This window comes from Salmo trutta, chromosome 21, assembly GCF_901001165.1.
Source record: "Salmo trutta chromosome 21, fSalTru1.1, whole genome shotgun sequence".
NCBI classification, from domain to species: Eukaryota; Metazoa; Chordata; class Actinopteri; order Salmoniformes; family Salmonidae; genus Salmo; species Salmo trutta.
Genome location: NC_042977.1, coordinates 30,793,923 through 30,818,098, shown reverse-complemented (window position 1 = coordinate 30,818,098; position 24,176 = coordinate 30,793,923). Strand labels below are relative to the sequence as shown.

At 43.0% G+C, this 24,176-nt stretch overlaps 1 long non-coding RNA gene across 1 annotated transcript; it reads left to right on the top strand.

Moving 5' to 3' along the window:
• Positions 1-11,121: 11,121 nt before the first annotated feature.
• Positions 11,122-17,261, top strand: LOC115157146 (uncharacterized). The gene is made up of 3 exons (XR_003868392.1): positions 11,122-11,318; positions 13,674-13,716; positions 17,080-17,261. It is a non-coding gene; the product is annotated as an uncharacterized LOC115157146 (long non-coding RNA).
• Positions 17,262-24,176: the final 6,915 nt, after the last annotated feature.

The following is a 24,176-nucleotide window of genomic DNA, read 5'->3' as shown; positions in this document are numbered from 1 at the left end:
GAGAGAGAGGGGCAGGCCCAGTAGCTTAATGAGGGTTGGCCTGTGGTATCCAAGTGGAGTATGGTGGCAACTTGTGAACAGAGGCCCTATGTTTCATCTCACGGACAGAGCGAGAGAGAGAGAGAAAGGGTAGCGATCGAGAGAGACCGATACAGAGTGTACTGAGAGAGAAAGAGAGAGACACAGAGGGAGACAGAGAAAGAGAGAGAGAGAGAAAGCGAAAGGGGCGATGATGTGTGCAAAAGAGGAGGCCAGGCCATGGAGCAGAGGCCAGGGAGGTGAGGCAGGCCAGATGACAGCAGCTTCCTGTGGGCCCAGAGTCCTGGACAAGGCTTGTTTTCTAAGGGAAGCGCAGGAGTCCTAATCTGCGGCCCCTGGAGGAGAGGGGACCCGGTGGCCCTGGCCTCCTCATTGTCCCCTTTATCACCTCCCTCTCCTGTCCTCCTGGGCTGGACTCATTTAGTTATTATCACCAGACAGACAGTGTGTGAGAGGATGGAGGCAGGCAGGCAGGCTGGGTGGATCTTATTGATAGAGGAAGAATATGCACGTACAGAGACACACATGAGCATGAACACACACATACTCACAGTCCCACAGCCAGAGAGATTGACAGACACACACAAGCAGGCCTACACACATATACACACACATATACACACAAACACAAACATGTTCCTCACAGGTGACAGTAAGGAATACTGAGTTCATGAGGCAATGCCACACAAATAGCAATGATGTCACCCACAGAGAGCACACAGAAGCAGTGACACTCAAGGTTGGGTAGGTTCACAGGGGGTTGGTGGCACCTTAATTGGGGAGGATGGGCTCATGGTAATGGGCTCCTGAGTGGCACAGCGGTCTAAGGTGCTGCTTCTCAGTGCTAGAGGCATCACTGCAGACCTTGGTTCGATTCCAGGTCGTGATTGGGAGTCCCATAGGGTGGTGCACAATTGTCCCAGCGTCATCCAGTTTAGGGTTTGGCCGGAGTAGGCCGTCATTGTAAATAATAATTTGTTCTTAACTGACTTGCCTAGTTAAATAAAATGGCTAGAGCAGGAATAAGTGGAATGGTATCAAATACATCAACACATGGTCTCCATGTGTTTTGTTGCCATTCCATTCACTCTGTTCTAGCCATTATTATGAGCTGTACTCCCTTCAGCAGCCTCCACTGGCTAGGTTACTTTCTAAATGTAATCCGTTACAGTAACTAGTTACAGTACCTGTCCAAAATTGTGATCAGTAACGTAATATCTGGATTACCTAAACTCAATAATGTAATCTGATTACTTTTGGATTACTTTACCCTTAAGAGGCATTAGAAGAAGACAAATAAGGTTTCCATCAAACACATTTGGTGTGCCATTATAGTGGTCTCTGATGTGGAATAAACTTAAACTTGAGCCTTTTTTTAATGCTGAATTGAATGTCATTGAGAAAACAGAAACGTGTCACAAACATCCATTCAGAATTTTAAACTAATCCCAGAAGTAACCATCTAGTTTTTCAAAAGTATCTGTAAACTGATTACAATATTTTTTCTGGTAACGTAACTGTTTACATTTACCGTTTTTTGTAATCAGATTACATGTCATCAGTTACTCCCCAGCCCTGGTGACACTGTTGCATGCTGTACACACAATCTCCACTCCAGGGTCAGAGTCATTTTGGTGATTTTAGGCAATCAGGGGAAACAGTGTGGCTTCTGGGGGCAGGAAGTCAATCCACCACTACAGCCACAGTTTGTCAGGCTGTCACTTCATAATGAACAGCTGTGGAAGTCGCACACTAAAACACACACACACACACACGCACGCACGCACGCACACACGCACGCACACACACACACACACACACTGTCTGTTTTTAGCACAAACAAGGCAAAAAACAACAAATGACAACAGTAAATCTACAGTAAACACTGTACATGTTTCACAATAAAGGATCATTCCTCTCATCTCCACAGCCTCACTCTCACCCTCTTCCCCCTCTCTCTTTTCCTCTTCCCCCTCTATCTGTTCTGCTTCCTGCAGTCTAGAGTGTTGTGTGTAGACGTGCGTGTCTCCCAATGCCTTTACATATGCAGCTGTATTTGTACATCATTAATTGTGCAGTCTGTCTTATTATCTGTAAGACTGTGTTTACCAATGTGTGTATAATAGTGTGTGAGTGGTTACAACAGTTTCCTTACATCCTGCATCTCTTCCTGCACCAGGCGTGCTATTTCAGACGTTTAGTGCAACCCCTTTTGTTCCTCTGATTAGGTGTCCTTGCAGGGGAGGATAGAGGGGAGAGGGGGAGAGGTGGATGTCCAACAGCCAGGACCTTTCCTCTGGGTTCTCACAGACCTCTCATGTGTCTTGAGGTCTGGAGGGATGGAGGGATAGAGGGATAGAAGGATAGAGGGATGTGCACAGGCTGTACAATCGTCCTCCTCCTTTCCCTGCCTGCACCTGTAGCTGTATGCTGTTAGGGCTACATTATTATTATTATACATCATCATGTTGAATATTATCATCCTGATGATTGATGTTAATGGAACAACCATGTGCTGCTGGGTGAGGGAGTACAGTGCTGTAACCTCCAGTGACCTGGCTAGGAGGAAGCATTTGAAGTATTTCCTGAAGAGATGATTGGTGGGTTTTAATGACGTGAGGAGATGACTTCTATTTCCTTCTGGGTGAACATATTTGGTGTATGCGGTGCCTCTGGTATGTACAGAAGAATGCTGTTGTATCGTGGCTTATAGTATACACTGCCATTTAAAAGTTTGGGGTCACTTAGAAATGTCCTTGTTTTTGAAAGAAAAGCACATTGTTTTGTCCATTAAAATAACATCAAATTGATCAGAATTACAGTGTAGACATTGTTAATGTTATAAATGACTATTGTTGCTGGAAACGGCAGATTTTTTTATGGAATATCTACATAGGTGTACAGAAGCCCATTATCAGCAACCATCACTCCTGTGTTCCAATGGCACGTTGTGTTAGCTAATCGGTGTTTATCATTTTAAAAGGCTAATTGATCATTAGAAAACCCTTTTGCAATTATGTTAGCACAGCTGAAAACTGTTGTCCTGATTAAAGAAGCAATAAAACTGGCCTTATAGGCAGAGTTCCTCTGTCCAGTGTCTGTGTTCTTTTGCCTATCTTAATCTTTTCTTTTTATTGGCCAGTCTGAGATATGGCTTTTTCTTTGCAACTCTGCCTAGAAGGCCAGAATCCCGGAGTCACCTCTTCACTGTTGACGTTGAGACTGGTGTTTTGCGGGTACTATTTAATGAAGTTGCCAGTTGAGGACTTGTGAGGCGTCTGTTTCTCAAACTAGACACTAATGTACTTGTCCTCTTGCTCAGTTGTGCACCGGGACCTCCCACTCCTCTTTCTATTCTGGTTAGAGCCAGTTTGCGCTGTTCTGTAAAGGGAGTAGTACACAGCGTTGTACGAGATCTTCAGTTTCTTGGCAATTTCTCGCATTGAATAGCCTTAATTTCTCAGAACAAGAATAGACTGACGAGTGTCAGAAGAAAGTTCTTTGTTTCTGGCCATTTTGAGCCTGTAATTGAACCCAACTAGTCTAAAGAAGCCCAGTTTTACTGCTTCTTTAATCAGGACAACAGTTTTCAGCTGTGCTAACATAATTGCAAAAGGGTTTTCTAATGATCAATTAGCCTTTTAAAATGATAAACTTGAATTAGCTAACACAACATGCCATTGGAACACAGAAGTGATGGTTGCTGATAATGGGCCTCTGTACGCCTATGTAAATTTTCCATATAAATCTGCCGTTTCTAGCAACAATAGTTATTTACAACATGAACAATGTCTACACTGTATTTCTGATCAATTTGATGTTATTTTAATGAACAAAACAATGTGCTTTTCTTTCAAAAACAAGGACAATTCTAAGTGACCCCAAACTTTTGAACGGTAGTGTATCTAGGCAACTGACTATACAATCCTATTCCTGTCCTTAACACCAGTCTTAGTGTAGGTAGAGTTGGTTCATCTCTACTCACAGAATTTCCTTTCCTGTATCCACTGTGGACCAAACTAAGAAGTCCACGGGAGACCTCTATAGCACCCATATCCATGCCCCGAAAATTCCTTCCAGTCATGTCATGTCATGTTGGAGGGTTTCTCACTCTCCTCTAAAGCTCTGCATCAGTCCGACGACAGAGGGGACCTCAGCCCTGTTCCAAAGGGACCACTAATCCCACATTCTTAACTAGATTACAGAGTTTCAGAGGGATCAGAGAGCCTCTCTCACCTGTCATCTAACAGGACGGCTAGACACAACAAGACACAACTCACATCAGACCCTCCAGCACAGCCCTCTGCCCTGGATTCCTGCCTGTCAGAGGGAAGGAGCGGGAGGGAGGGAGGGAGTGCAGTGTGCGTGCGGGCGTGTAAGTGTGTGTCTGTGTGGGCACAATTGCTTTGAACGGCGGTGTAAGCAGACTCATATTTCATCCTAATTCATTTTCAACCTGTCATCTTTCCTTTTGTTCTCTGAAGGGTGGGATCCTACTCTTGAGTCCAGGGCTCTCCCCGTAGTCAATGGATGTATATCCCTGGCTCAGAACAGGAGAGATGAGTGGTGTTGGATGTGTTTGTGTGTGTGTGAGGGGCTGAGAGAGTAGCAGTGCGCTGGTCCCTGCCCCTGCTTTCCTCTATTCACTGCCGTATCCTGTCTGTGTTGCTGGGCCCTAATGGGCTTTAATGAGCCACCAGTGGACCCTGCTCTTCCTGCCCCCCTCTCTCACACACACACACACACACACACACACACACACACACACACACACACACACACACACACACACACACACACACACACTGTTATCTCCTCAGCACAGTGCTTCCTATGGCCCCACACCAATCCCACCACCAGCTCCTGCTCTCTTCACTGCCAACCCAGGCCTCACGCCCCCGACCTGAGTCTCTGACCCACAATCATGCAATCACACATCTCTCACCCCATCTCTCCCCCCCTATCGCTCCGTCTGCCTCTTTATCTCTCTATTTTTTGTTCTGTTTGTCCATCTCCCTGCCCTTTCTTGCCCAATCCACTCTCTCTTTTTTGATAGCTGTCATCTTTTTGGCATGGTGCACAGAAAAGACAGGAAACAACCCCCTTAAAAGCAGAGAAAGGCTGAGCGCATGGCTCACCGTATTGTCTACGACCTAAGGGTCAACGTGCTGTAAAACTTAAAAGCAGAGAAAGGCTGAGCGCATGGCTCACCGTATTGTCTACGACCTAAGGGTCAACATGCTGTAAAACTTAAAAGCAGAGAAAGGCTGAGCGCATGGCTCACCGTATTGTCTACGACCTAAGGGTCAACGTGCTGTAAAACTTAAAAGCAGAGAAAGGCTGAGCGCATGGCTCACCGTATTGTCTACGACCTAAGGGTCAACGTGCTGTAAAACTTAAAAGCAGAGAAAGGCTGAGCGCATGGCTCACCGTATTGTCTACGACCTAAGGGTCAACGTGCTGTAAAACTTGAAAGCAGAGAAAGGCTGAGCGCATGGCTCACCGTATTGTCTACGACCTAAGGGTCAACGTGCTGTAAAACTTAAAAGCAGAGAAAGGCTGAGCGCATGGCTCACCGTATTGTCTACGACCTAAGGGTCAACGTGCTGTAAAACTTGAAAGCAGAGAAAGGCTGAGCGCATGGCTCACCGTATTGTCTACGACCTAAGGGTCAACGTGCTGTAAAACTTAAAAGCAGAGAAAGGCTGAGCGCATGGCTCACCGTATTGTCTACGACCTAAGGGTCAACGTGCTGTAAAACTGTGTGTGTGTAAAAAACAGCGACAGACGAGTTAGGAACTCAGCCCACTGGCGTCAAACAGAAGCTCCACCTGCCTGTGACCCGGACTGGGACACATGGGGAATGGTCATTATATGTTCTCCTGACTGGGATGGATGGGAAAATCAGCAGGGTCGATGCAGGTCAGCTGTTAGATCCCATACCTCGGGTGGTCATAGTCACCATGAGATGAGATGATGGCACAGTCATTTTCCAGGAACACACTATTGTAGAAAAACAAGCCAATGTTCCTCACTCCCAGACAAGCTTTTTTAAATGAAATGTGTAGGAGGTGTTATTGTTTCTTGGGAGCTGTGAAGTGTGTAAATATATTAAACACATCCCTTAATGTGTCTTCTGAGTGAACTGCCATTGCAATAATATTTTCATCATTCACCCCAGATGAACCCTTGAACAAAATAATGACAAAATAATGAAAATATGCTGAATCTAATGAAACACCTAACATTTCCCTACCTCCCTTCATCTCTCCATTACCCTGGCTGCAGCAGCATCAATATCTACTCACGAGGACCTCAGTCACGTACTGTACAGTATCTGGTGACTGTAGGTTAAATGTGTGACAGTCTGCTTACTACTTGGGAGAGCATAAAGCTCTTCATAAAAGCTCTGGTGCAGTATTAATTATAAACTGTGAGGATAAACTATGACAAATGTTGATCCTAACTAAATATTTCAGAAATGTCAGGGAAACGTCCATCTTCAGTTCCTCCATCAGTCTAACAGAGCTGGGGGAAATATTCTAAGGGACTATCCTCTGAAAGAAAAGCATGTTGTCAGTCGTTCGCAGAATGCCTGTCTCGGTACTTGTCAAAGATAAATATGTTTATAAACTTGGTGGTTCAAGCCCTGAATGCTGATTGGCTGACAGCCATGATATATTAGACTGTATACCATGGGTATGATAAAACATGTATTTTTACTGCTCTACTTACGTTGGTAACCAGTTTATAATAGCAATAAGGCACCTCTGGGGTTTGTGGTATATGGCTAATATACCAAGGCTAAGGGCTGTATCCAGGCACTCGTGTGTAAGAACAGCCCTTAGCCATGGTATATTGGCCGTATACCACACCGCCTCATGCCTAACAACCTAGACATGCTGCTTAGATATAGCAGCATGGCCAGGTCATTAGCTGTGGCAGCTAGCTAACTGAAGGCTCATTGTCCACCTAGCCTACAGCTTGCACGTGCTGCTTCCAGGTGTTGCCATGACGATTAATCCTGTTTGCTCAACTGTTGGCTGCTTGTGCTGACAGAAGTTCTCAGAGGAGTTTGCTGGGTTTAGGAAAATCAAATGAAAGGCAATCAGGCTGTTTTGACAAGCTGAACTCTGCTGAGCTGTGATGGTCCTTTGGCGCTGATTGCCCTGTCGCTGGTTTGCAGCGTCCGTGAGCTGCTCTGATGTGGTGAACGTATGAGACAGGTTGGGGAGGAGGGGAGGGTAGGGGGGGTGTTAGGTGGGATCTGTGCCAAGGTCTTTGTTTTGCTATGACCACAGGTATGGTACAGGTCATTTGGATTGGTGTGTGTGGGTCGCTGTGGGCTAATTGCTCTACATCTCTCCTACTTTAACCTGCCCTCTACCTGTGTTTCAGGGTTGGTCCATGTACTCCCCCCCACTCCCATCTCATATTGGTTCTCTATGGACCCTGCTACAGAGGCAATATGGGAAGCACTGTCTAGAGCAGATGTACCAATGGCAGTAAGGTCCAATATGCCAATATGGTATCTTGACCCTATACAGCACAATGGCTGTGGTGTCATAGAAATATCAGAATCCGGTACATTGATAACATACTGTCAATGGGGAACGGGGTAAAAAAAACTGACATTCATACAAAGGGACAATAAATATGGTATTACTCACAACACAATTAGCGTGATCATGTAAACGTGTGATCAGTTTGTGTCTCGTCAATGTCTCAATGAAACAACAAGCGTAAGCTTCCTATTATCCTCCACTACACTGGAGAAACCGACGTAGAACTGTCTGGACATTGCTGTTCATTCCAAGGCCGTTTGTCAGAGCAAAACAGAGCACTATAAGCAAATCAGTGCAACATGTTCTTGCAACATGTTGCCTCGCTAACTTTCCAATAGAGAATCTGTCTTCTAGCTCGTATTCAGTGACCTGGGAGATGTTGTCATGTCTTCAGTAACTAACTACACCCAGCTACTGCTGTAGATATCACACTCCACACCAAGCAAACAGGCCTTGAATGGTACTGTACTATATTGTATCTATGGACAGTACAGTCATCTCCTTTAGCTCTATCTTCTCTGTAACTTCCATCCTGGTGATGGCCTGCCTGTCTGACCGACTCCCTGCCTGCTGGTCTGGTAGTCCCCTCCAGGGGAATGCTTCAGTCTGGTTCTGATTAGCAGCTGGATGCTACGGACCTCAGCCTGTTTCCTGCTTGCCTGTGAGACAGCTGCGTGTGTTGTGTGTATGCGATCGGAGAAGCACATGTGAAGATGAGCTGTAGAGACCGCAGGCAGTGTACAGGCTTTCTAATGGAAAGAGACTGTTGTCAAACAGATAATCATGAAGCATTTCCAAACTAATCTACAGTATATTCTGTAGTACTAAGACAAGTAATGCCAGAACTAAAACATACTCATCTGTACCAACTGCACAAGTAACAAGCGCAATGACAAACATCAACAACAAAAACTAAAATTGTAGGCCTACCTGTATTTCCCATGTAACTACATGCATTTTAGCACCAATGTAAAGTGGGACCAAATGATCAAATCTATATCAAATACCATATAATCCACCTGAAAAGAAAGTGTTTCAGCATGTTAAAAACTGCAAATGGCCATAGGGTGTGGAATTCATTTAATAAAAAAAGTGTAAATTGTCCTTAACAACATGCCCTCGATGCTTTGATTTACTTCATTCATTTGGTAGGAAATCCATTGGCTAATTGATTGTTGCATATTTTGTAACAAAGCCGGTGATTGGTTTACTCGTTGGATGATTGCTATTTATGTTAGAGCCTGAAGAGCTTCCTGCCTGGGACGATTCAGTCAGAGAATCAACCTTTCAGAGAGCAGATACAGAGTCTAACAGCACTGATTCAGTGAGTCATTTACAGTAGAATCAAACTGTCTAATAGAACAGAGATTCACTAAGTAATTTATTGTGCATGGAATCGGACCATTTTACAGAGTAGTGATTCAGTGAGTAATTTAATTAATCATCTGTAAGTGATTCAGTGAGTCATTGTCTTGCAATGAAGCAATCTCAGTCTCTGGGCAAGGATGTATGGAATCTTATGAACATCTGCATTTGACAACAGTTGTCAGTACTCATGCTTTCAATGATCATGTCTACATCGACCCACTGGGCAAGAAGATAAGAGATCCACATACCATTCACACTGGGGCAGATACAAGGAGCCTCCTCTGGAGAAGATTCATTTGTCTGACTTGATTTACAATTCGAAAATGTGTTTTGCACACTGTGATTTTTGAGATATCACTCAAACTACTAGTAACGTGCTTGCCAGATTTTCCTGAAAATTATCTCCAATTTCAAATATTTTGACCTAAGATACAAGTTGGATATGGATATGACAATATAGATATGGATATGAGGATATGGATATGGATATGAGGATATGGATATGAGAATATGGATATGAGGATATGAGGATATGGATATGAGGATATGGATATGAGGATATGAGGATATGGATATTAGGATATGGATATGAGGATATGGATATGAGGATATGAGGATATGGATATTAGGATATGGATATGAGGATATGGATATGAGGATATGAGGATATGGATATGAGGATATGGATATGAGGATATGAGGATATGGATATTAGGATATGGATATGAGGATATGGATATGAGGATATGGATATGAGGATATGGATATGGATATGAGGATATGGATATGGACATGAGGATATGGATATGAGGATATGGATATGGATATGGATATGGATATGAGGATATGGATATGGATATGAGGATATGGATATGGATATGGATATGGATATGAGGATATGGATATGGATATGAGGATATGGATATGGATATGGATATGAGGATATGGATATGGATATGAGGATATGGATATGAGGATATGGATATGAGGATATGGATATGGATATGAATATGGATATGAGACCAAGTTAGAGGGAATCTTATAGCAATACTGTGAGATTCTCTCATGTTAATGTTTAGCTGTAAGTGCTGTAGGGTTATGCAGGAGGATTTTCATTCTACTCAGCGGTTCTCCCTGTCAGTTAGAGTATTGTTCAGCTCCATTTCACAGATCCCTCTTGTGACCAGTTATGGGGCGAGAGATGCTTTTAATGTGGATCGGCTCCATGCTATTTTTAACCCTGCTGAAATGTTGAGTAAACAGCCTGGAGTTAAAAGTAAAATGAGCTTTTTTCTCATTTCTGTCTGCATCTCTCTCTCTCTTTTCAGTGAGTGAATAAGATGTTTAGTTTGGGCTAACTGCGGTTTTAGAATGTGCGGTCAGAGCTTTGTAAGCGTCTGCCTTCAGTTGGGACACTGTTTCTAGAGGTTGTAAGCTTCTAACTCTCCCTGAAACAAGAGCCAACCAACCTAGAGGTCATTCTAACAAGAGACTGCTTTTCTTTTCCATGCATCCCTTCTTCTTCTCAATGGGAAACGGACTGTACCCCGGGAGGGAAGAGGAAATGATCAGACATTGTCAGCAAGTTGGTTCTGCATGTGTGGCAAGCACATAGTTTACAGATGTTCATGTTGCACTCACTACATACTTCCACAGTAAAAAATGTTATTTATTAAGAAGGCAAGTCCGTTAAGAACAAATTCTTATTTACAATGACGGCCTCCCAGGGAACAGTAGGTTAACTGCCTTGTTCAGGGACAGATTTTTACCTTGTCAGTTTAGGGATTTGCTCCAGCAACCTTTTGGTTACTAGCCCAACGCTCTAACCGCTAGGCTACCTGCTGCCCCACTGTCAGTACATGTCGGTGTATCACGACAGATTCAAAGTGTTGTCAGTGTTTAGTAAGTAGCGCTCAACCATGCAGCTAGCAAAAGAAGGCAGAACTATTATAATGAGTTTCATGAGTATTATTCAATACCCTGACACTGTAAATACTCTATCTCTGAAAGTGTTCTAGCAGTGCACTCCTCCACAGACAGGTGGCAGCAGAGAGCCATCAGGCCAGAGAACCGTGATGTCCCAGACAAGTCCAAAGTCATAGAGTTAATGTTGTTAGTGGCTCTTTTATTCCATGCCACTTCTGTCTGACTGTCACTTCTCGGATTTGTGCAAGCTTCACAACGCAGCATACCACAGACAGAGACAGACTGGATTGATAGATGATGGAGAAAGACTGGGAGCATGAGAGAAGGCTTGAGGGTAAAGGAAATGGGAACACCAGGATAATGAGGTTGGAGGAGGCGGATCTCTATTAAGTCAAAGGAAGGGGAGGAGTCACTGAACAGGTAAGGAAACCTGTGTCTCTTTGTGAGAGAAAGGAAGTTTGCTACATGTGTGGGAGGTATAATCCAATGAAGTTTGATTTGGGTAGAGAGGGAAGTGGTGTGAGAGGATTGGGTTAGTCAGGAACAGGAAGAGGTGAATTTTGATCAATCTTTATTGTTACATTATGTGCAGTGAAGGTAGATCATCATTCAGGGAAGCTATAGAGAGTGAGGGAGGTATGGAATGGAGTGAGTGAGGAGGTGATGACAGGAAAGAGAGAGAGAGAGAGAGAAAGAGAGAAAGAGAGATTGAGGTGCACAGCAGCTGTACCAGTAAGTGTTATTATGTGTTCATTGTTGGGTGAGAGCCTAATTAATCTCTCTCTCTCTCTCTCTCTCTCTCTCTTTCTCTCTATGTGTGTGTGTGTGTCTGTCTCTCTCTGTCTCTGTCTCTCGTTGGGAATGTTTTGTCAGGATTCTTCATCGGTTGGTGTCAGCGTTTTGGCACAGGGGAGTGATTGAAGGGGGCATGGCGTGCTTGCTGTGCTCCCACCCCTCCCTTGTTTTTCCAGTCTGCCAGTCCCGCTCTACCCCTCTGCGGTGTGAGCAAACAAAAAAAACATCCTGGCCCTTTAAATTAGCTTTGGGGCACAGAGTGACAGCTCGCAGCAGAGGAGATAACCAGCTAGAGTGCAGTAACCAGCCATTACACTAAATATTTTGGTGCGTTGCACAACTGAAGCTATTAGTAAGAGTGTGAGATCCCGGTGGGCGTATTGACTGATGGAAAACAATTCAAACCCCAACAAACATGCATGATGGTTATTAAACGCTTGCTATGCCAACAGATTCATAATTACAATTTGAGTGGAATTTAGAATTTACCCACTACAATGGAATGGACTTTTGGGTTTGCTTTATTTTCTCTATGTTCTATCCTATGGTTGTCATCAGGTGTGATGTTTTTTGATATGGGTAGGAGGCAGGGTTTTGATGGCACCATTCTTACTATTTATGTCATGAGGGCGGGTTACGTTTGGGGCGGGTACATGTTGGTGATGGATGTTATTTGAAGGTCATGACCTTTCATTATTACCAATTTAAAAACCAGCCTAGTGTTGTAAATTGCTTTATTGTGCCACCGCTCATCCGCCCAGGGCCAATTTGAACCCATGTTGATGTTGACCTACGGGTCACTGGGGTCTCCTGGAACAGAACAGGGCTGCATTTGACACAGGGGCTAGGTTACGATGGGAGACTTTTGTGTCTGCTTGATTAAGTATTTAATAAGGTTTGAATATTGATTTTATTTCTGGAATATTCTCGATAAGTCTATAATCTAGATGTATGTTGTTTTTTTTGGGGGGGGGGGCATTTGACTATAGGAATACATTGTTGCATTTACACCTTGTACCTAATGTTCACTGTGTTATTTTGATGAGTAGAACTTTCCTCCAGGGATCCATGGTCATTTTCTATTGACATAAATCATTTGGGCCCTGAGACTCTATTTCATCATTATTGTTCAGACCAATGATGCCTAATGCCTTCTGTGAAAATGTGTAGACAATCGAAATCAACTGTAGAAAGACTTGATGAAAGATCTGAAAGAAGTGATGTCAACAAAAATCTGAGTGAGTTTTCTAAAGACAACTGAAAGAGTCACCCTGTTGCCTATAATAAACTTAGCTGTTGATTATATTTGGATTGCTGATCTCCTTGGCAATATTCAAACATGCTGAATAAGTTCATACAATAGAGTTAATGCTGCCGGGACTGAGCTGATTCCAACAGTGTGACGGATAGAGGTCCTACTCCAGCACTCCACAACAAGGGTTGGTTTTTGATGTCAAATTCATCTGAATTGTTTGTCATCAGATCTATGTAATCCATGTAATCCTGTGGTAATACATATCATCACTTCTGCTTAGAGGTTTAAACCACTGACAGTTTTGGCCTGACATCAGAGAGAACCAATATGCTTGGATTGAAATTCTAAATCCGTGGAATTAATCCTTGTCGACTTTTGTGTGAACAATGTACAGTATTACTCCCTCAGCTGATCACATTCCATCAATACAATTGTGTTGTCCAAAGCTTAAACCCAAGTGATTGTAGAGTACACACATTCAGTAGGCATGCTTTGGAGATTTATACTAACAAATGACACTGACTTTTCTCTGTGATAACATGCAGTAACATGTCATTTCTCGCCTTTTCATTACACCGAATAATTCACCGGTTTCATTGAAGGTCTCAAGTGATTTTCCTGTTTTGTGTCCTAATTGGTTTAAGGAAAACTAAATAGGGGTTATATCTTGCATGGAAGAATTGTAATACTATTGTCTTATGAATCTATTATCCTTGTTTTAACAGTTTTTACAATGACCAGCCCTTACCGAGAAGCACCTCAAAATAGGTATGTATGTGACCACCTATAGTTACCATATCCTTTCACTGAATGACTCATCTGCCTATGACAATCTAGTTCTGTTCTGTACCCTGATCGTGACCCCCAGGTAGTTTTATGTGACATTGTTTTCATGATGCAGTAAAACACCTTGTCTCGCATAGTTTCACAATTATTTTGGTTATTTGTCGCTTTAAACATTGAGTCCCTTGATTTATTATCTTTCTCAAACATCATAATTTCATCATAATGTATAATAAAAAAATATTATAAAATTAAGTAAATATTTCAACAGATATTAATTACACTGCTACTACACTGTTATCTCAACAATTAAGTAATACTAAAAGTAATGCAGAATTAACAAAATTCATTGTTGATTATTATATGAAAAATGACATACAGTATGTTAACAAATGTACATATACGTAAACCTACAATTCTTACAAATATTTCCCAGAATACAAAGCTGGTCTTAATATCTCTCTCATAGTAGCTTGCTCTGGTAGATAGTGCCTGAAATGGAGTGAGGGTGCTGGGTCCTGGGCCTCAGGCAGCTATTACAGACCTTCCCCATGTTGGGTCCTGGGCCTCAGGCAGCTATTACAGACCTTCCCCATGTTGGGTCCTGGGCCTCAGGCAGCTATTACAGACCTTCCCCATGCTGGGTCCTGGGTCTCAGGCAGCTATTACAGACCTTCCCCATGCTGGGTCCTGGGTCCCAGGCAGCTATTACAGACCTTCCCCATGCTGGGTCCTGGGCCTCAGGCAGCTATTACAGACCTTCCCCATGCTGGGTCCTGGGTCCCAGGCAGCTGTTACAGACCTTCCCCATGCTGGGTCCTGGACCTCAGGCAGGTATTACAGACCTTCCCCATGCTGGGTCCTGGGCCTCAGGCAGCTATTACAGACCTTCCCCATGCTGGGTCCTGGGTCTCAGGCAGCTATTACGGACCTTCCCCATGCTGGGTCCTGGGCCTCAGGCAGCTATTACAGACCTTCCCCATGCTGGGTCCTGGGTCCCAGGCAGCTATTACAGACCTTCCCCATGCTGGGTCCTGGGTCTCAGGCAGCTATTACAGACCTTCCCCATGCTGGGTCCTGGGCCTCAGGCAGCTATTACAGACCTTCCCCATGCTGGGTCCTGGACCTCAGACAGCTATTACAGACCTTCCCCATGCTGGGTCCTGGGTCCCAGGCAGCTATTACAGACCTTCCCCATGCTGGGTCCTGGGCCTCAGGCAGCTATTACAGACCTTCCCCATGCTGGGTCCTGGGCCTCAGGCAGCTATTACAGACCTTCCCCATGCTGGGTCCTGGACCTCAGACAGCTATTACAGACCTTCCCCATGCTGGGTCCTGGGTCCCAGGCAGCTATTACAGACCTTCCCCATGCTGGGTCCTGGGTCCCAGGCAGCTATTACAGACCTTCCCCATGCTGGGTCCTGGGCCTCAGGCAGCTATTACAGACCTTCCCCATGCTGGGTCCTGGGTCCCAGGCAGCTATTACAGACCTTCCCCATGCTGGGTCCTGGGTCTCAGGCAGCTATTACAGACCTTCCCCATGCTGGGTCCTGGGTCCCAGGCAGCTATTACAGACCTTCCCCATGCTGGGTCCTGGACCTCAGGCAGCTATTACAGACCTTCCCCATGCTGGGTCCTGGGCCTCAGGCAGCTATTACAGACCAGTGAACTCCACCCTGGGGAATTCAGTCACTCACTCACTCACTCACTCACTCACTCACTCACTCACTCACTCACTCACTCACTCACTCACTCACTCACTCACGTATCCTGATTACACCAACACTGTCAATCTCAGAACCAGACCAGTCCAGAACCATGTAGTACTGAGTGGGTGTACCTCTTATTCAACACCCCTGCAACAGCTACAGCATGTCCTTGTTTGGACATGGATTCTGTACTTAGTTTTGTTCTTGGCTTCACTTTACCTTTAAAAGATCTGATGCTAAAACTTACAGAAAAAAGGTATCTTAGTTTTATGGCTAATAATATTATTTTTTCTTACAACATAATATTTGAATAGTTAACATTACAAAAATTTTTTTATAGATTTTTAGTAAGCTATTAATTTATAAATGACATTGTTTTAGCTTTAAAAATATGAATACACTTTCATGACTTTGCTTGAGAGTGAGAAGTATTTAGTGTACTGTAAGTGCATCCATTCATTTGAAAATATTGTAAATGGATGTTAATGCTCTCTTTTAACATTTATTTGTTCATATAAAGATGCATCAGTAAATATAGATACTTTTCTGTGTCTATTGAAAATATTGTCAGGTAGATAGGTAGGTAGATAGATAGTTAGATAGAACATTTGAATATTAGTCTCTATTGACTATTAAATTAATTCTCTTTGAGCTAGCCCTCAATATTGTTTTAAGAACGTACCTTATGTTTGCTCATTCGACACGATGATCATAGTAAGAAAGAGTGCTGAAGCTTTTCTATCATTAGAGTATCATATTTCAAAGCATAACATTCATTCTCTTCAAAGGCTTCGTTATAATTTCCGAGTCCATGCAATCCCATGTGATACTACTGCTCTCGTTGTGTTTATTTAGTCTGTCGCTGAACCTCAGAATCTTCTTATTTCCAACACCCTGCATGACAGCTAGGAGAAAGAATACAGTAACTATCCATATTACCAAAATATTCCCATGCAATTTGTAAAGACTTTTGAGATTTGATAACTCAACTTTTCACAAATGTTCATGAATTAGCTAAATGTTAAATTATAATAATTATGTTGAAGATTAATAATTTGTGGGGATGAATAATGTGAATTTAGATATTTATGAAAATGAATCTTACCAATTTTTTTTTCAATAGAGAAAGTTAAGGAATAAATACATAATCAAACAGTACTTTTTTTTAAAGAAGCATGTCGGCACAAAGCATTTAGAAATCAAATACTACCACAATATAGTGTATTTTTTATATGTATAGTCATTTCAATTTTGGTTTATCTTAAAGTTGATAAATTATCAGTTGAACATTGTGGAAAAATATTTTATTAGTCTATTCTAGTTCTTTTTATTTGTATTATTAGCGTCATTATAACCATTCCTGTTGTCATTATTTCTACTTTTGTTGTTGATATTGTAGTTATATTATATATGTACCATTTACTGTGGTTATATGTTTGAATTTGGGTAGTTTGGGTTTGTTAAGTAAACCTCTTATATGTATATATTAATAGTACATGTTCTATTAGGTCTATACCTCCTCTTGTTGACATTTTCTTGTTGTTGTGTAAATCATCTTTGTAATATATATTTAAATGAATCTTGATTTATACCAAACAACATGCTTGTTGCTGATTTCGTCACCCTTCATCTATCTCAGCCAGTCAGCCTCTCTCTCTAGCCTTGGCCCTGCAAAGACCAGACATAATGTGACAGGTATAAGGACAAACGCACAATGAAGAGAACATCTGAGAGACCCCGTTTAGCCAAGGTTGATGACCCTCCTGCACTTAGCAATGCAAAATACAGAATACAAATAATAATAAAGATATGAAAATGTCATCTTGTGTATTACGATTTTGTCCATGTTTGTGTATACTTGTGTATATGTACTGTATACGTTCTTGTATGTACTTGTGAGTTGGTGTGCGTATGTGTGTGTGTGAGTGAGTGTGTGGGAAGGTCGTACCGGTGGTGTCAGTGCTGGTGAATTTATGAGTGTGTAATGAAGCGTCACTGACGCAGACAGACTAAACAGAGCCTGTGTCAGTCCCCCGTAATCTCACCAGCCCTCAGCCCTTCCATGCCTGGCCCTGCCATGCCTGGCCCTACGCACCCAGGGGCCAGCCATAACCCCAGGGCCCCCAGGAGACTGCAGACGCCATGGCCCCAACCCACAACCCCACGTAACGCCAGTTCTACAGTACATCCATCGGCCCAATCTGCTAGAGGATTAGAGCAGTTTAAGCACCGTATTACAATAGTCGGGTTTCAAAGAGAAGGGAGAAGCTACTTGTGCCAAATCAAACATGTTTGATAACAACATTGTATTACTGGGTGAGTGGGTCTTTAAAGTGACTGGCCACTAGCGAGCCTATAGCCAGCTTGTTGAATGAATTTATATTCCCCCTGTTGTTATATCTAAAGTAGGTTTGTTCCTAACCCACATTACACAACCGTTGGAACTAGTGACTGGCCTCTGTTAAAATGCTTGTTTTATGAGATCCATTTAGAAGAATGAACAGACATGTGACCGTAAAATCAAATGTATACTATTTCGACATTACCAGGCATACTCAACATTCTTAGCAATAACAGTACAGTACAGAGATGCTGGTTTGGGTTGGGTGGTAGAGGGATTTTAGAGAGCATTTGCCTAGAGCAGAATATAATTTTCACCCCAAAACATACTAAATCCTGTGGTATTTTGGTACTCTTCAATATTGAGATAACACAAACAAACATTATATGCATGCAAACACGTTGAGGCTCTTCCATACAAATGACAGGGATTCCATTGTGTTGAGCCCATCTAATTGACAGATATTCCCACCTATTGTACTGAACTATTCAGACTCCTTGTTTCCTCTCCAGACTCCTTGTTTCCTCTTCGGATATAGAGAAAGAGGTTATTTGAGGATCTCCACACCTCATCAGTAGCCAATGCTCAGACAGGCTTACATGGTCTGCCTGAGAGTGTAATTTCTCTTCTCACACCTCAGAAAATACCTCTCTTCCTGCTCAAAGAGCAGCTCTGTTGGCCCATGCAGACAAAGGTGAGTGTTGTCCTATCATGGTGAACTGCCAGGGTGCATGACTCTGAGACGCGCGCACACACACACACACACACACACACACACACACACACACACACACACACACACACACACACACACACACACACACACACACACACACACACACACACACACACACACACACACACACACACACACACACACACACGTTATGTTCTATCCTTGTAGGGACCTACATTTAATTTCCATTCAAAATCCAATTTTCCCTAACCCCTAAACCTAGCTCTAAACCCTAACCTTAACCCGTACCCAGGGGCGGAAATCCCGGGGGGGGACGGGGGGACACGACCCCCCCATCCTGGGAAAAATATGATTTGTCCCCCCCATTATATCACTGAAACATAACTATGTAATTTAAATAATATTAATAATACGCAATGAAAGCAATTGTGCTGATTATAGACACTTAATAGCGCGTTTTTAAGTTTCAAAAGATTGCGACCCCCCCACCCTTTGCCTCATAATGGTTTGATCCACTGACAGTTCCTTAGCTTGCTAGGTAACAGAGAGGTCGTATCTACTGTCTGAAAGGCACTCAATGCACGTAACTGACGTGAGGTTAATCCAGTCAATCGCGCACACACACTAGCTGAATATGCAGAGCTAGCGCGCAAATATTAACTATTAAGCTAGCTAGTACCTATTCCATTTATGTGGTGTCATCAAAGATGGAATCTTTGCTATCGTCAATTTATTCCAAGATCAGCATGCAGATGATGTAAGTTAGTGCTTCAAAGTCCCTGTGATAAGGTTAGCGATAAACTGAAATCCAAACTGAACAGAACTACACTCTCTTCTACCATTGTCTTAAATATATTTAATGGTCTCGTTGCAAAAGCTAAATTGTCGCAAGGGAACTTTTATTTATTTATTTTATTTCACCTTTATTTAACCCGGGTAGCAAAGATTATAGCAAACACCACTGAAACAGAATTGGTGCTCGCTAGCTTTGCAAATTCAGCTATTGTTGGAAGCCAGCCAATATGAAACAAACTATTAAAATTACAAAAGGTTGCAGCATATGTTGTGTAAATGGTGAACTCATACAGCTGTCAACTGTTGTCATTTTAATCCGTTTCACATTTGCTAGCTACCTTTTAGATCGAAGCCCAAATAGAATGATTGAAGATGATAGAAGCCCATCTCCTACTGTAAATAACCTACACACTGTGTGTGTAGCCAGCCAGCCAGCCAGGTAGAAAAATGGCAGAAAAATAAAAGACGGACATCAGAGTATTTTTCAGTACACCAAAACGCATAGTAAGAACCCTAGTAGCCTAATATCTCAAAGACTAGTTGATAAAATGTTCATAAGAAAGAAATGAAATTCTAATGGAAATGTTTCACAATGATGTCATTAGGCAGAGCAGGCAACAGATGGCACACAGACAGCAGAGTTGGGGACAGATATGCAGGGACAGACTGGCAGAGACAGGGAGTCTCAGGTAAGTTTGTTGAGTCTGTTTGGCAACATTATGAAAGGTTCTCAATTTTTTTTACTTGTAAAATAGGAACATAATTGGAAAATGCCATGGATACCCCCACTCTCAACTTAAACTGGTGACTGAACTAAGATTTGTTAAAGGCAATGGTATTGCTGTTGTGATTTGTTGTGTAGTTTTGGGTACCGGTAGTTAGGAGTACGGCAAACACCTTATTTCTTTGGTTCCTCAATATACATTTACCATATTACAATGTAGGCTATGTGTTACAGCACTACTTTTGGTGTCCCCCTCAGGAATTGCTCTTGAGAAAATTTCATGTAATTGTCCCCTCCAAAGTTGATATCAGATTTTCGCCCCTGCCCGTACCCTAAACCTAACTCCTAACCCTACACCTAACCACTAACCCTTACTCTTACCCTAATTGTAGCCCTGGCCCTAAACTTAAAATAGCCTTTGTCCTAATTGGTAACGTGGGAAATATCCCCACAAGGGAGAATTTTCCTTGTTTTACTATCCTTTTTGGGGACATTTGGGGATTTTAAGTCCCCACAAGGATAGAAGAACCAACACACACACATACACACACACACACACACACACACACACACACACACACACACACACACACACACACACACACACACACACACACACACACACACACACACACAGGGTTGAGAAGGGTGGCTGTATGGGAGGCTCTATGGCGAACACTTTACTCCTCCATTCCAGCTCTGTTTTGACTAGCATGCCAGCTCTCTGGCTGCCACTGGGGCGAGTACACCCCTGGGGCGAGTACACCCCTGGGGCGAGTACACCCCTGGGGCGAGTACACCCCTGGGGCGAGTACACCCCTGGGGCGAGTACACCCCTGGGGCGAGTACACCCCTGGAGTGGATTCTGAACATACTGAGGAGGAGAGGAGATGCCTTTCAAAGGGACAGATGTTCCATCAGAAACCCACCACCCCTTCCACCTCCCTGCTAACCACTAACCCTCCTTCCCATTGTATATTTGTTCTTGCTCTATAAATAACCGGCTAGTAACTTGGAGAGAAACGTAGCTGATGTGTAGCTACAGTAGCTGACCTCTCCGTCTCTCATCTCTGACTGGAACATGGATGATGATTCAGAACAGGCATGTGAACAGAGCAGGACAGGGGTGTATGTACTGTATGTATGAAGGGACTGAGGATGATACATGTACAGTACATGGGTTAACGGGACAGGGGTGTATGTACTGTATGTAATGAAGGGACTGAAGATGATACATGTACAGTACATGGGTTAACGGGACAGGGGTGTATGTACTGTAGGTATAAAGGGACTGAAGATGATACATGTACAGTACATGGGTTAACGGGACAGGGGTGTATGTACTGTATGTATAAAGGGACTGAGGATGATACATGTACAGTACATGGGTTAACGGGACAGGGGTGTATGTACTGTATGTATAAAGGGACTGAGGATGATACATGTACAGTACATGGGTTAACGGGACAGGGGTGTATGTACTGTATGTATAAAGGGACTGAGGATGATACATGTACAGTACATGGGTTAACGGGACAGGGGTGTATGTACTGTATGTATAAAGGGACTGAAGATGATACATGTACAGTACATGGGTTAATGGGACAGGGGTGTATGTACTGTATGTATAAAGGGACTGAGGATGATACATGTACAGTACATGGGTTAACGGGACAGGGGTGTATGTACTGTATGTATGAAGGGACTGAAGATGATACATGTACAGTACATGGGTTAACGGGACAGGGGTGTATGTACTGTATGTATGAAGGGACTGAAGATGATACATGTACAGTACATGGGTTAACGGGACAGGGGTGTATGTACTGTATGTATGAAGGGACTGAAGATGATACATGTACAGTACATGGGTTAATGGGACAGGGGTGTATGTACTGTATGTATAAAGGGACTGAGGATGATACATGTACAGTACATGGGTTAACGGGACAGGGGTGTATGTACTGTATGTATGAAGGGACTGAAGATGATACATGTACAGTACATGGGTTAACGGGACAGGGGTGTATGTACTGTATGTATGAAGGGACTGAAGATGATACATGTACAGTACATGGGTTAACGGGACAGGGGTGTATGTACTGTATGTATAAAGGGACTGAAGATGATACATGTACAGTACATGGGTTAACGGGACAGGGGTGTATGTACTGTATGTATGAAGGGACTGAAGATGATACATGTACAGTACATGGGTTAACGGGACATGGAGGTACTGTTGGTGACACACCCATACTGCCTGAACCTCCTCATCTTTCTCTTTTATGTAACAGTTGAGTAGTACTGGCAGATGAAGCCAAAGCGTGATGTGTATTAGCCAAGAGTTAAGTCACACTGACCAGAAATATACTAGCTACATTTAGTTAATAGTACTTTCATTGCTTTAGTTTCTTCTATTTCATTCCATTTTCCGGTAATAACTTCCTGATGTTACCTCTCTAAAGCTTTAATGTACAATCAAAAATTTAACTGAAAGATCAATTATTCATTTTATTTTCGGTAGAATTTAGGAATCTTACATTTCTCATGATCATAAATGTCAACATTTTGTTAAATGTACAATAATATTCGTCCCACATGGTCAAGGTTTGTGTAGGAATGTATCATGCTATCCCGTGCGGTTAGATAGCTGGGGATGGATGAATGGGTGATTGTTTGAGGGGCTGTGTGGAAGGCTGGAAGAATCTCCAGGGGCTCATCAATTCAGTGTGGCTCAGTTCAGTCCAAGACTGCAGTTGAAAGTCTGGCCCCCACTACACTGACCTTGTCCCAGTTAGAGTTCAGTCAGGACCTCCAAGGCGCACAGCTGGGTCCCTTAAAAAGCCCCTCCAATACCTCCAGCTGAAGAAGTTCAGAAACACTGCATCTCTCCTTACTCTTTTCTTCAGCTATCACAGATATTAGATATTGTGCTTTTTTAAAATGATACCTGCAACTCACTGCTTGCCAGAAACCCCTGGAAACTATATGAAATGTGGTGATCCGATGGTGTCAACATTTTTTATATTTTTTCCAACACACACACACACACACACACACACACACACACACACACACACACACACACACACACACACACACACACACACACACACACACACACACACACACACACACACACACACACACACAGCTGAAGTCCTCCCTCTCTCTCCCTCACCCTGCCTGCAGCCGTTCTAGCTTGCTGTATCAGTTACATAAGGGCAGCAGTCAGGTGGTTCTGCTGAGTTGGACATCTTAGAACATCGAGCAACCTCACCCCTCCAGCCTGCTGCTTCCAGATTCCAGGGCAGACAGGCCAGGCAGGCCAGGCAGGGCAGAGAGACACCTGGCCAAACCACAGAAACACTTCCAGCTGCAGATCCTGATCTTGCATGATGTTCAACACAGACGGACAGAATCCAGGCCAAAGGTGGTGGATGGGGCTCCCTCAGAATGAGAACTATAACCATGGGAGATTTTGTTATTCTTGTTTTATTTTATTCTATGTATTGTATTCCATTGAGCTTGAATCTGTAAGATAATGAATAGTTAAAGCTTAGAGGAACAATGTTAGACTGAATAGATTCAGGAAACAGCTACATTCACAATATACTGTATGGCCTACATAAATGTAAAGTACGGTTTATTAAAATGTCCTTAAAGTGTCATCAGGTACACTAGGTAGGTACACTAGAAGACATCAGACCAGCAAACTCAGATCTGTGGCCACTCAACAATACCAACGTTACAATAGTGTTAGAGGGCTAGAGGAGAGGATGAGAGAGAAAGAACAAAAGCTCTCTTTTCTTTTTGAGAAGTCTCCTTGAAAGGCGACATTACAGTATGTTTGAGATTAGAGGCAGTTACAGAGAGAGAGAGAGAGAAATTGAAAGAGAGAGAGAGAGAGAAATTGAGAGAGAGAGAGAGAAATTGAAAGAGAGAGAGAGAGAAATTGAAAGAGAGAGAGAGAGAAATTGAAAGAGAGAGAGAGAGAGAGAGAGAGAGAGAAATTGAAAGAGAGAGAGAGAGAAATTGAAAGAGAGAGAGAGAGAAATTGAAAGAGAGAGAGAGAAATTGAAAGAGAGAGAGAGAGAAATTGAAAGAGAGAGAGAGAGAAATTGAGAGAGAGAGAGAAATTGAAAGAGAGAGAGAGAGAAATTGAAAGAGAGAGAAATT